General features: G+C 42.3%; 1 protein-coding gene across 5 annotated transcripts in view; it reads right to left on the bottom strand.

The window, feature by feature from the left end:
* The window catches only part of LOC111923149 (endonuclease domain-containing 1 protein-like), a 158,905-nt gene that overhangs the window by 44,357 nt on the left and 102,037 nt on the right, over positions 1–12,511 (bottom strand). The window lies entirely within an intron of this gene.

Here is a 12,511-nt window from a genome sequence, read left to right as displayed (position 1 = left end):
GGACTAATGATTCTGTACAGGAAATTAATTAAAAAATAACTCCTACTGCTTCCTTTCCAGGCTCTGCCATAACAGGAGCTGTGCAAATGGATTTTGTTAGAGCTGAACTCACGACAGCTTTATGATCCATCTGAATCTGCAGACAATGGCCTGTGAGAACATCACATCTGACAAACTGCTCAACTTACTGTAACTTTTTAAATCCCTTTATTTTTTTTTAATAATAATAAAATGTGGAGCCAAGGGAAGATGACAGACTGACAAGTCTGCAGAAAGGCTCTGTCTGTACCATGGGAAGGGACTGTGTGAACTTCCTACTTAACATCTGGCCATGGATCTCATTTATGAGCTGCTGCAGACACCCCATGGCATGATGGAGATGGAGGAGCCACTGAGAAATTATCTGTCAACTGAAAAACCAATTAATACTAACTGCAGTGAGAAAGAACTGTCTACCCAGATAGAAACTGGGATTGTGAAGTCAGTTACAGATGTCTTTAAGGGATTTTTTTTTTTGTCATTTTTAACTTGAACTTAAACCACAGCTATTGGGGAAAAGCTGCTTTATCTTTTCTTTTTCTGCACCATCAATCCCCCAGCGTTTTCACCACCAGCTTAATGAATTCCAACTATCAAGAGAGCTCATCCGCTCTGTAATTTGTCTTTTTTTGTTCCCTTCACTAAACAAGCAGGAAAAATGTTTTTAATTTGCAAGGCTGAATAAATACCTACTGTGTTTGCCAAGACTTTATTGACATTCATGGCTGTCTACAAAGCTGACTGACTTCTCACAGAGATGGTTTATCTCCTCAAGTAAAAAAAATAAACCTGCCCTAACAAGAAGATGTTAATCTTCCTTAATAAAATAAATGAAAAGCAGTAGTTCAATAAATAATCCTGTGGCTAGTGAAAGCCCTTCATTCAGGATATGGTCCCAGAGCACATTTTTGTTGACAGCAAGATCACACAGCACTGGGACACCCTCCAGTGCTCACTGCTGCCTCTGATGCTGCACTTCTTGTCACCTTCAGCAGTACCAATACGACTGCCTGTGGGCCATGAAATTCATTCAAATGATTCTAATACAAAGAAAAAAAAAAATGAAGCGTTTCTTTTCTTGACTGAGTTATTTTCAGTCATCTGGTTTTCCACACGGTCAGGGAAGAGGTGGCACTGCATTGCTGCTGGGCTGGAAATGAATGGCTGGGAGTGGGCAGAAACTGATTAAGCTGGCACTAGAAAAAGACATGAAGTGTGGAATTACACCTTGGATAGCATCAAATCCCATCTCTCTTGCTCAGCTGGTCATGAGGAGCTGAGATGAGTTTCAGCCTGCAAGGAAACACAGTTCTTGAACTTTCACAAGAAAATCAATACTCTGAACTCTAAGGTTCTTATTCAAGTTTTACTGGATTTTTACACAAGGCTCAACCTTCCCCATAGGCAGGCTTGCCTGAATTCTTCCATTTGAATTTCTCTCACTGAACAATTCTGTCATCTTAAAAAGAGCAACGTGCAAGAAACAATCAAAGCCTCCACAGCTGGAATTTAATCTTCAGAAGGTCTGTGGTGGCTTGATATAAACAGTAAGAAAAAAATTTGGGTCATTTGGGAGGAAAATAATGACAAACCATTACTGAAAGATTCCTACACTGATGACAGTACTTCACATTCCCTCCTGTTTAGCTGCACTGAGAAGTGCTATAAAGTGAAGAGATCTGGGGAACATTCCTCTGCAACAGGCAAAGAGCCCTCAAATGAAGGCAATTATTTCCCACTAGTGAAACATCCCATTTAGCCATTATTCAGGCACACCACGCATTTATCTTTGTACTTTCAAAGCTCCTCAAAGCTTTGAGCAGGAAAGGCCTGATGGCTACAAGGTATTTACAACAACTGATACCTAGGAGGGACAAGGATGTGCTGTACCTGAGAAAAAACAGGCTCTACCATGTACAGCTTTATTTATGTACTTCTGGAACAATTCATTACTGACAGGTTTGTCCTCAGAATCTGGAAGAAGAGAACACCAGAAGCTGTTTGAATTAGTCCCCTCTGTGTTGTTCTGCAAAGAGATGAATTAAAACACAACTTGAGAATCATTTTTCTTTTCCTCCAGGTTTCACACAGACTTTTTAACCACATTATGACTCCTCACAATCTGTACTTGTGTGAGTGCACTCACAGTCAGAACAGGCAATCGAGGTGTGCCACTAACCCATCACTAAATACAGGCATCATGTTCCCTATGGAAAGAGTAATTTTGGATTAGAGCTCACCAAAAATTCATCAGAAAAAACCTGCTGTCTTTGTTTCATAACAAAATGTGTGTGTAGGCACTCCTTGTGAGATGTATCCAAAGATACATCCAAACCTCCTGGTAGAATCCCTGGAGCTGCAGTCCACTTGTGCACTGACTGTGGCAGTGGTGCCACAGGGAAGTAATTCTTTGTGGAGGCAGAATCCATAAATAGCAGGTGCCAGAGAATCACCTGCTGCACAGAGCAACATCCTTGACGTAAAAGTTGTCTCAGATTTACTCTGAACTCTGTTTTGAAACCTCATCAGGCTGATTTTGGGGATTATCAGGGAAGGAAATCCTAAAAATACAAAAGCAGGCTTATCAAGCTGGGGGAAAGGCAGTTAAGATGTTTTTGTGACAAAGGCTTCAGGATATGAATTATGCATTAACAAAAACTGACTTCAGTCTGGATGGGAGGAGGGAGATTTCTGTGCATCCAAATCCCAGCACAACGGGCACAAGCTGCTCTGCAGGGAATTACACAGATCCTGTACAAACATTATCCATTTCAGAATCTCACTCTCCTTTTTGCCTGCGTATTATTTTTGTGCTAATTGTGAGAATCTGAGGCAGAAAACCACAAATAACCTGAGAAATCCTTGGAATCCATCTCCATCCAATTCAGAGAGGGCTACTGAAACCATAAGGAAGCAGGAACAATCTGGCTTCAGCCTCCCTCTATTTCTGTCCACATTCCCACCCTGTGCCCATCACCATAGCAGCTGACTGCTCCTTCTGCAAAACACCAACCTTTGGGGCAGCAGAGGCAGGAAAATAGAGGGGTTTTTTTTTCCCCAAATGGATAATCATATGCTGGACAAAAGCAGCTGATGTTGTATATTAGAAATTGGACAGGACAGCCATAATAAAAAATGTAATTCCCTGCTGATTGCTGAGGTACATTAATGAGGGTATGATAACGAAGCAGCCACCCACAATAGAACTCACTGTTGATTGTCCATGTCTTACATTATAAAAACACTTCATTTTCATTGCCACCGCTGCTGTAGACATTTAAAATCATCTCTGTGGGGTCTGGGAGAGAAACAATGGCCATTAAAACAAAAATATTTCTTCAGCTTAAAATAGTTCTTCTGACTTAAAGCTTTTGGGACGTAAGAGCGATAAGCATCATTTTTAGCAACCACCCCGGCACCGTGGCTGTTATATAACTTTCAATAGGAGCTCTAATCCCACCCCTGAGCAGAAATGCCCCTGTCATGAAGCACTCCAAAGCTACACCTGCTGTTTTTATCCTCGTGCCATGAGCTGGACCACAGCCACTTCTGTCCCTACAAAGTGAGCTCTCAAAACCAGGCACCCGCACCCGCTCACTCTCTGCTTATCTCCAGCACTGGATTAATTTGTGCTGCTCCAAACATCATCGTGGCACTTTGTCTGTCAAAGCATGCAAAGTGACCTGGAAGGAACTGCTCTCATCTGTCTTTGAAAAATAACAATAATCAGCATGAAAACATTTATTACTCTGTGTTATTTTTTTTGTCTGATGTAACACAAACTCAAGACTACTCCACGATTACCAGGGAGGAAGCGAAATTAAAATTATCACACAGAAAGAAGATAACAATTAAGAAAGATAGGAAGTTCAATCAGACCACTTCAAGTTTTAACCTCAGCTTAATTCCCACGCCTCAGGAACACACTGCAGAGGACCTTTCAAAGACAAATATTCTGTACTACTCCTATCACATATGACACTGCAAAAAAAACCCTGAAACCCAAGCCAGGAATATTTTCAGAGTGAAACAAAGCACTTTAGAGAACCTTTCCTTGTTATGCTGAAGAAGAAAAGAGGCTGGATGGGGCACTGAGCAACCTGAGATAGTGGAAGGCATCCCTACCAATGGCAGAGGGTTGGAAGTAGATGGTCTTGAAGGTCCCTTCCAACCCAAACCATTCTGTGATTCTGTAAAGCAGAAATCAGTATTTTTTAAAGATATTCACTTCCTACATTCTGCTGCTGCACAGTGACAAATACACATGCCAGATACATTTATATACTACATACTTCACAGCAGGGAAAATAACCAGTGCTGAGATCTTACTCCATCAATGTACTGGAAACAGGAATTATTTACCTTTCAATTTGCACAAATTTATAAGCAGGTTTTCCCTCAAACAACATGTTCTTCCTCTGGCAAATGCAAAATGCACTCTTGAAATCAGCACCTGAAATTTATAAAATAGTTTATTTAAATGTGTGTTTGCATTTCCACTTTAGCTTCCCCTCATGAAATGCAGAGAAGTCACATGGCTGTGGTAAAAATAAATATTTTAGGGATTGATCGATGCCCTGTTAGCCATGCTAGGGACTGGAAGATCCAGATGAGGGATCTTCACCGCATGCTGAGCAAGGATCATCTGGATCAACTGGTAAGCATCTGGCTGTGCTGGAATCAAATACATCTGCACAACCATGCACAGCTTAGAATATTTACTGATCCTCACTCCTGAACCCCTTTCACTACTCAGTTTGTGCACGTGACTTCCGTGACAGGACAGTCACACCACGAGAATAAAAGCAGACATTGTGCTTCAATAATAAACGCTGGTGCTGGCACACACCATGGAAATTACAGAGCTAATTAGAGGACAACATAATGCTCCATGTATTGAACACAGCCAGGCAAGGGATGGGAAAAGAGGCTGCTGGATCCTGAAAATAAATTTGTTTTACAGACTAGTTTTTGCTTTGATCTACAACATCCATTAAGCAACCTCAGCTGCATTACAAAAATATGTCCCTGTCCATCAGAAAATATAACGTACACATACCCAAATTATTTGTGATCTTTTTGGTGTCCTCCACACAACTGACTCCACCTTTTGAAGCTACAAACAAGATCAGCATCTCATAACTGGAGCATTAAAGGATGGATGAAGTTCTGATTTTCTTTGGGACCTGAGAAACTCTGTGCAGCAGGTGTTCACCTTCCCAGTGATTGCCAAGGAAGGAAAGTGCTGCAGCAGGGTCCCTGTCATGGATCAAGACACTCTGATCTAGAAGCTTCATATGAAACAGAATAAAATGAGCTTGGTTTCCAGTTCGTTGCCTGAGGCAAGAAAGAGACATAAAAAAAAGAGAAAGTATAAGGAATAATAAGACAACAAAACCTGGTATAAAGGCAGATTGACAGCTTTTCTTTTGTAGGCATCATAGGAAGATAAAGTTTTAAAATAGAGGCTTAAATACAAAGGTGTTTTTGTGGCATTTACAGAGGGCTGGCATGGGAGAAAACTCCTTTCTGTTGACACAGAACTGAGCTGCAGCAGATTGCTATCAATCCACGTGTACAAGCCACATAAACATCCTGGAAGGAAAACAAAATGATGCACACAGGTGCAGGCCTGGAACTTGACTACAGAGGAAGAGAGAGAGAGAGAATAATCAAATTCATTACTGCAATGGAAATCTGGGAAGAGAGAAGATGCACAACGTGCACACAGAGAACATAACATTACTCTGCACATTAAAAATATGATTAAGAAAGACCACAAACCCCAAAGAATCATGGTCATCCAGTCAAGGTGGAATCTCAAATGGAAACCTGATTGATGCTCTTGAAAGTTTGACCAGTGTAAAAAAGGAAGGATGAAGAACTGGTGTTAATATTTGGTTAAGATAAAGCAACTGGAAATGTCGAAGTTTCCAATGAATTCAAGAGGCAGATCTCAGTCTGGAAATGGCAGAGGATGGACTCACAGAGGTGAACCCTAAATTGCAAATGACTGGTGCAACTTCCTAATTCTGAAAGTGCGACCATTACTAAACTAAGGAAAAATAAACCTAAAAAAAACCCTAGTGATTTAGTCAATGAGAGATTCCACTGTTTACTCTGCCAGCATTCAAGTTCTCCTGTTTGTAACAGACATATTAAGTTAATTCATCAATTACTAAATGAGTTCAGTTAGTTCACAGCGTGTAATTAATTTATTCTCCTCTGTTAACAGGCACATCCTAATGTCACTTTGTACTATTTTGCAAATTCAATTTAATTTACTAGACACAATGAGAAAAAGGGAATTTTGAAGGCAGAAATAAAGCTGCAGCAAAGACAGATGCAAAACCTATGGAGATAATGTACAACACAACATCTGGCAGCAAGGTCCTTTCCCTGCCCAGCAGGGCTGACTGTTTTAAATTAACTTTTAAGTGGTTGGAACAGGTCTGGGATGTTGGGTGCAGAAATGTGGCAGCTGCCAGCCCACGGTGGTGTCCCCACAGCTATTTCCCTGCAGCTGGACTGGCTTCTCATTTCTCTCACCCCTTCCAGTCCTTTGCAAACAGTTTCATCGAGAGATCCCTTTTTTCGTGGAACTACTCTGGATTTCTTTGTGGTTTTAACAGTGCCCAAGGAAACTCACTCAAGAGGAAATTCACTCCCCATAATTCCTCCTGTAGCCACTGTAAAGGTTAAAAGGATTAAATGGTTGAAGTGATGACTGGGATAATAAAGTATGTGCTGTGTAACGCCAGCTGCACAGGCCTTGACAGAGTAAAGCTTCAGAAAAAAATAGAAGAGGAAAGTCTTTAAATATAAAACCTGACAGTCCATTGAATATAACTACACTCCAAAATCCGTGTGTGAAGAAGGAGCTGGGAGGAGAGCTCTGGATGGGTGCTGAGATGGAGGTTTCAGGCAGTAGTGCCAAGGAGGGAGCAACCTCAGCGAGGTCAGGTCTGCCTCTCACACCCACCAACCCTTCCAGCACAGAGGGAAAATAGGGCTAGATGCACCCTCAGCCAAGGAGGGAAATCAGCTGAACCACAACAGTAATGGACTTCAATTGCAGCTTCATTAACAGGAAAATTAAGTTAGTTTTCCATCAGTAACAAGCCATAAAATTTTTCTTGTGTTGGTGCAACACACACAGGGCTGGAGCTCTGGGAAGGCCAGTCCTGTTTGATGGGTCATGCAGCATCTGGCAGGGAGACACGGCTGTCCACAGTGTCCCCTGCCCTGAGAGGGGAGTCTGCAGGCATCAGCCATGTGGCCTGTCTCAGTTCTGTCTGGATTTTGTCAGGATTTAGGTGCCTAGACTCTGGAGTGACAAAACTTTCTATTCAGTAGCTGCTGGGGCATCAGAATGTGCTGCACCACAAAGTGTCCCAGCTGGCCTGAGGGAACAACCTGTTTCTCACTTAGACTTTTCTGCAATCAAAAAGCAGCCTAAACACCACTAAGTGCCCTGGATGTGCCTGAAACCCACCAAAATCCATGGTAACACCAGAGCTCTTTCCAGAACAAGGCTACACAGAGGCCCTGGTGGTCACCACCTTCCACACTGGACACTGAAGAACCACCTGAAAAGCAGAAGAGACCCTTTCCATGCCTGTTCAGCCTTCAGCTTCACACCACTCTGGAAAACTGGAGCAGCACAGATGCAAAATGTGAGGCTGAACATGCTCCTGCATAATTTGTGTGGCTCCTGGTACCCAACAGGGTGTTCCACACTGAACCTGGGCTGCCCTGTGCTCCCTGCCAGGCACACCCAACCTTGGAGCAACTGATGCCCAAATCCCTGTCTAATGTGTCACAAGGTCCCTCTGGAGTGTCTCCCTCTGCAGTGCTTGTTCTGATTCCAAAATTACACGACATCCATACCCCTGCCACCTTCTCAACACCTCAAAAGTCCCCCCAGTCTTTTCAGTCTCGTCCTGTCCCGTTCTGGTGGAAACTGAGCTGTGCCCTGTGATCCAGCACTTTTTCACATCACATGCAGGAAGTATTTCCTAATTCTGGCCCAGGCAGTTCAGTTCCACACCCAAGAGCAAAAGTCCAGCATGGACACAATAAATTGGGCATCTACGTGTTTCAAAAAGCTCAGTACTGGATATTTCTAAAAAGAGTGTATGTTGCACGTACAGGGAGACACAGCTAAGCATGATTTTGACCTGAAGCTTAAAATACACAGCCCTCCCTGAACTACATCTGTGTCTGCATAGAAAGTTGGTGCTATTCTTGATGAAAAATTAACAATTAAAATAATTTTCAATTTACACAGCACTGCAGTGAGACAAGGAATGTGTATGTTTGAGGTGCTGTAGTTTAAGACAAACTGTAGCAGAACTGCTACAGCAGCTTGCAAATTCTATTACTAATCCTTACATCACACTTTCCAGACTCCTTATGCATTTCCCTTTTAACAGCCTCTACTTTATCAGCATTTTTTTGTCAAAAGGAGTTACAGTAACTTCTGCTATGAGGGAATAGTTGTGTCAGGGGGCTGGTGAGGAATACTCCCTTGCATTTCCAGACTGGAGCAGCACTCTGCTTACTGTGCTCTCTACAAAACCAAACTAGAACAACCCTCATCCTGCCCTCAGGGCCATGAGAGTTTTATTACAGTTCCATTTAAGGCAAGGATAATGTGTAACCTGTGTCAATGTGACAAGATAGGCTAAACCAGCTAAAATAATTGAAGTAAAAATGCAAACTGCACTGTGCTGCACTGTAAAATACCATACAGAACTATAAAACAATGCAGACTCAAAGCAAGAAGTCAGAACCCTGGCAGACCATAGGAATACAGATTATGAAACCGTAACAATTAATTTAAAGCTGTGTAATTAAGCCCACACCACAAATACTACCTTTTTCCTCTCCTTAAATACAACAGCCCTCACTTCATGTGTCAATATTGTTAATACATTGCTTTTTATCATTACCCATGGGTACAAACCTCTTTCTTTAAACACCCCAGTCCTAGATATTTTCAGATGCAAAGCAATGGAGGGCACCAGTCAAACTTGTGGGGTTTTTTTCTGCCCAAATCCATAGTTCTGTGTCCTGAAAGACAGATGCTGAGCATATCTGCTGCATCATTTCCCTGAATCCCTGCCAGCTCTATCTGCTCTCTGAAATCCCCTGCGGAGATTTCCAACACACGGTGAGCCCTGCACAGCTCCGCCTCCGACCCTTCCTGTTAGGGACTCCTGAGAAATGGGTTTTATCTCATTAATTCAGTGTTTTTTAGGAAACTACTTTTCCCTGCCAGTTTTTAAACCCAGAGGAATTTTCTAGATGTGCAGTGACAGCGCATGAGTAATAGCTCCCTCATTAAACTACCAGGGAGTCATAAAACAAAACAAATTGTTCAGCTTCCCAGTGTTTTTCCGATTTGCTTTCCCTTTCCAAGTCCTGTAGTGCTCACAAACATCCAAACTATCTAAGTGACGTCATTTCTAGTCAGAATTCTTAAAGGAAACAACATGTCCTTTGCCTGTTGCTCAATCCTCTGGTATTCTTGCCATCATTTATTCGTGGCCCTGAGTAGTTTCAAGTAATTTTATTTTTTTAAATCAAGAACTAGTTGTGCCCATGTGAAACATGTACTTCCAAAACACACCATGAAAAGCTTGTCTGGCATGGGACAGGAGCTGTGTTTTGTTTATTCCTGCTAGGAACAGGTTCTTTACCCCACTTTGAAACCTGGGAGTCACAGCTATACAACCAGAGCAGTGATTCAAGGAATATTTTGAAAGGTCACAATTTCTGCACTGGTTTGTGAGATGATCTCAGTCTCCTGTGTTTCTGTTCAGGACGAAGAACAAGATAAAAGAACAAGATACCAAAACAACTCTGGGAGGTGAAAAGGCTTAAAAATGTGTGCTTTTATTATGTATTTTGGCAGGCTTGCGGAAATGCCAACTACCATAGTTTTCACAACAATCCTTTAAGGTGCTCTTGCAATCCTCACCTTGAGATAGCAAAGGAAGGATTGAGTTAGAGCCAGTCTGAGGTGACCTGAATTCAGTGTTCAGTGTTTTTACTGAAAAATGTGGTTTGCTTCAGGAAAACTTCAGCTCCTTTCGCCTGAACAAAATCTGGGAGCCACAAAATGAAAACCATTTCAGACAGCTCGAACATCTCACACTGCTGAGATTTTTATTCTTTTTAAATCTTTTAATGAGCAACAGAAAGCAAAGGAATGAGATAAACTGAGAGCTCCAGACCACAGTCCCTAACACGTTTGGCAGCCGTGAGGAGACCCATTACACACGCCAGGCTCACTGACCTTGCAGATTTCTCCAGGATTAGAAAACAAACCAGCTGAAAGCTCATTCCCTTTTACAGGGAACTGTGCTCTCTGTATCTACAAGTAAATGTTTTGATGCTGGTGAATAATCAGCAGCTTTAAATACACATCTGAGTCAGGCAAAGAAGTGATGAATGTCAGGGAAAGACTACTTGAGTGAAAGGTGAGTGGAGACCCCAGCCCAGAGCCTCAGGGATGCTCAAGAGCCTCACTGCTGGTAATTTCACTATGAGTGAGGTATTCAAACACCTCTGAGGATGCAGGCTGTCAGAATTTGCCTCTTTACACTGCTTTATAATTGGCAACAAAGGTGGGAACAACTTGCCAGCTAGGCTTGTCACATCATCCTTACGACAGCGTGTGGAGGTACCGCTGAGGAAGGGGGATTTCGTCAGGACTGAAATACATCGCAGACACTGTGGCAGATGGCACTGGGTGAACTGAAATGGAATTGTAAAGTTCAGGGTATTTTAGAGAAGGTTCATTTAAGATGAAATGAGGTAACAGCTTAAGAAATACAGAACAGTGGAGACAAAAACGTATCCTCCTCATCCTTCTCCTGACATACGGAGATGCTCAATGAACTAAAACAACTGTAAATATTTTGGCATTTACATCACGGCTACACCTGAATGCTGACTTTTCCTGATACCCTGGAACCTCCCCAGATATACAGCCCCCACTGCCCAGCACATTTTGCAGTCCAAAGGGTGAGGAAATCTCTCTTGTCATCTGTTCAAATGCAAAGCACAGGTGAAGTGGGGACCTCACGAAAATATGCCAAAGCCAAGAGTGGAGAATGGTTAAAGAAATTAAACCTTTGGATAGATAATGGAAACACCCAAGATTATTAGACTAGAATGAAAGAGCAGAAGTAATCCTTTGAATTTTTAGTAATTGTCCTTTACAAGGACTCCATCACCTCTCCCCACAGTCTTTTGTACTGGCTGCTGCCAGAGATGTTACTGGAATGGGGATGTCACAGGTCTGAGACTGCTGATGCCCTAAGATACAACTCACTTTAACGCTTCAGGAACAAGCCTGCTACTGAAGCTGAGTGTGGACAGCATTCCCAAAGCCACAGAGCCCATCAGGCCTGTGGATAGCTCCTCATTAAAAGAAGCAACAAGGAACAAAAACCCCAACCTCTTTTCCAGGCAGTGAACGACACCAGCATGAGACTGACAACTTTCAGGATGAGGTCACCTCCGTTTCCCTTCAGAAATGAAGCTGGCAAGTACAATTAACAATAATTAAAAACTTCTTTCACAAAGGGACACTACACTTTTATTATCTCTGCTGAAGCCTAATCAAAAGCATCACAATGGGCTTGTTGATTTTTTTTTCTAAACCAAGACACGATAAAAGACAGAAAGAAAACTGGCAATTAAGAACAGAAACCCTGTTTTCTTAGGTGCCATCGTATTTTAGCTCAAAATACATACTGTCCCACCACTTCCCTAAAAGAAACTCAGTATGTACTAGATAGCCATGGGAAAAAATAACCAAACATTTTAATTTACCAAAAAAAAGAAGCTTAATGAATGCATAAAAGTGCTTGTGACACTGAAAGTTACATGGGAAGTGCAAGCAACAAGCTGTAATCACAGTCATGAAAAGTTAATGGTGTTGGATTGAATGATTTTCTTCAGCACAGAGCTCCAGCCGCAGCAAGTTCCTTTGCAACCCAATTTATTATTAAAAAATACAATTATATGAGAGCCAAACCCCATCCATGCATTCTGCTGCACATCTACAGTGTAATAACAACTTTATAGACCCTTTAAAATGTTTTTATTTTTGCTGTGGACCTTGTAGGTCCCACTGCTCTTTATCAGGGAAGGTATTTTGCTATCGGTGTCTTCCCCCATACGCAGGCAGAACTTCCAGATCAGATTTAGCAGCAGAGCTTTAGGGTGCAGATTAAACCCTGGCAATTGGCTTTCACCCAGAAACTTGAGTGCTTAAATCACTTCTAAAAGTGTGATTACTTTTGAAAGATTTAGTGTTACAACCCCAAAAGGACCCCGCTGCTGTGCAGAACAGGCTGCGCTCCGGAGCGAGCCGAGCGGCATCGGGCACATGGGTCTCCCTCACCCAGGAGCGGGGGTGGATGATTTTCCCAAGACTGAGCCAATTTTAGGACAG

Source organism: Cyanistes caeruleus, chromosome 4, assembly GCF_971803275.1.
Source record: "Cyanistes caeruleus chromosome 4, bCyaCae1.hap1.1, whole genome shotgun sequence".
In the NCBI taxonomy this organism is placed as follows: Eukaryota; Metazoa; Chordata; class Aves; order Passeriformes; family Paridae; genus Cyanistes; species Cyanistes caeruleus.
The sequence above is the reverse complement of the archived record's forward strand: the minus strand, read 5'-3'. Positions and strand labels throughout refer to the sequence as shown.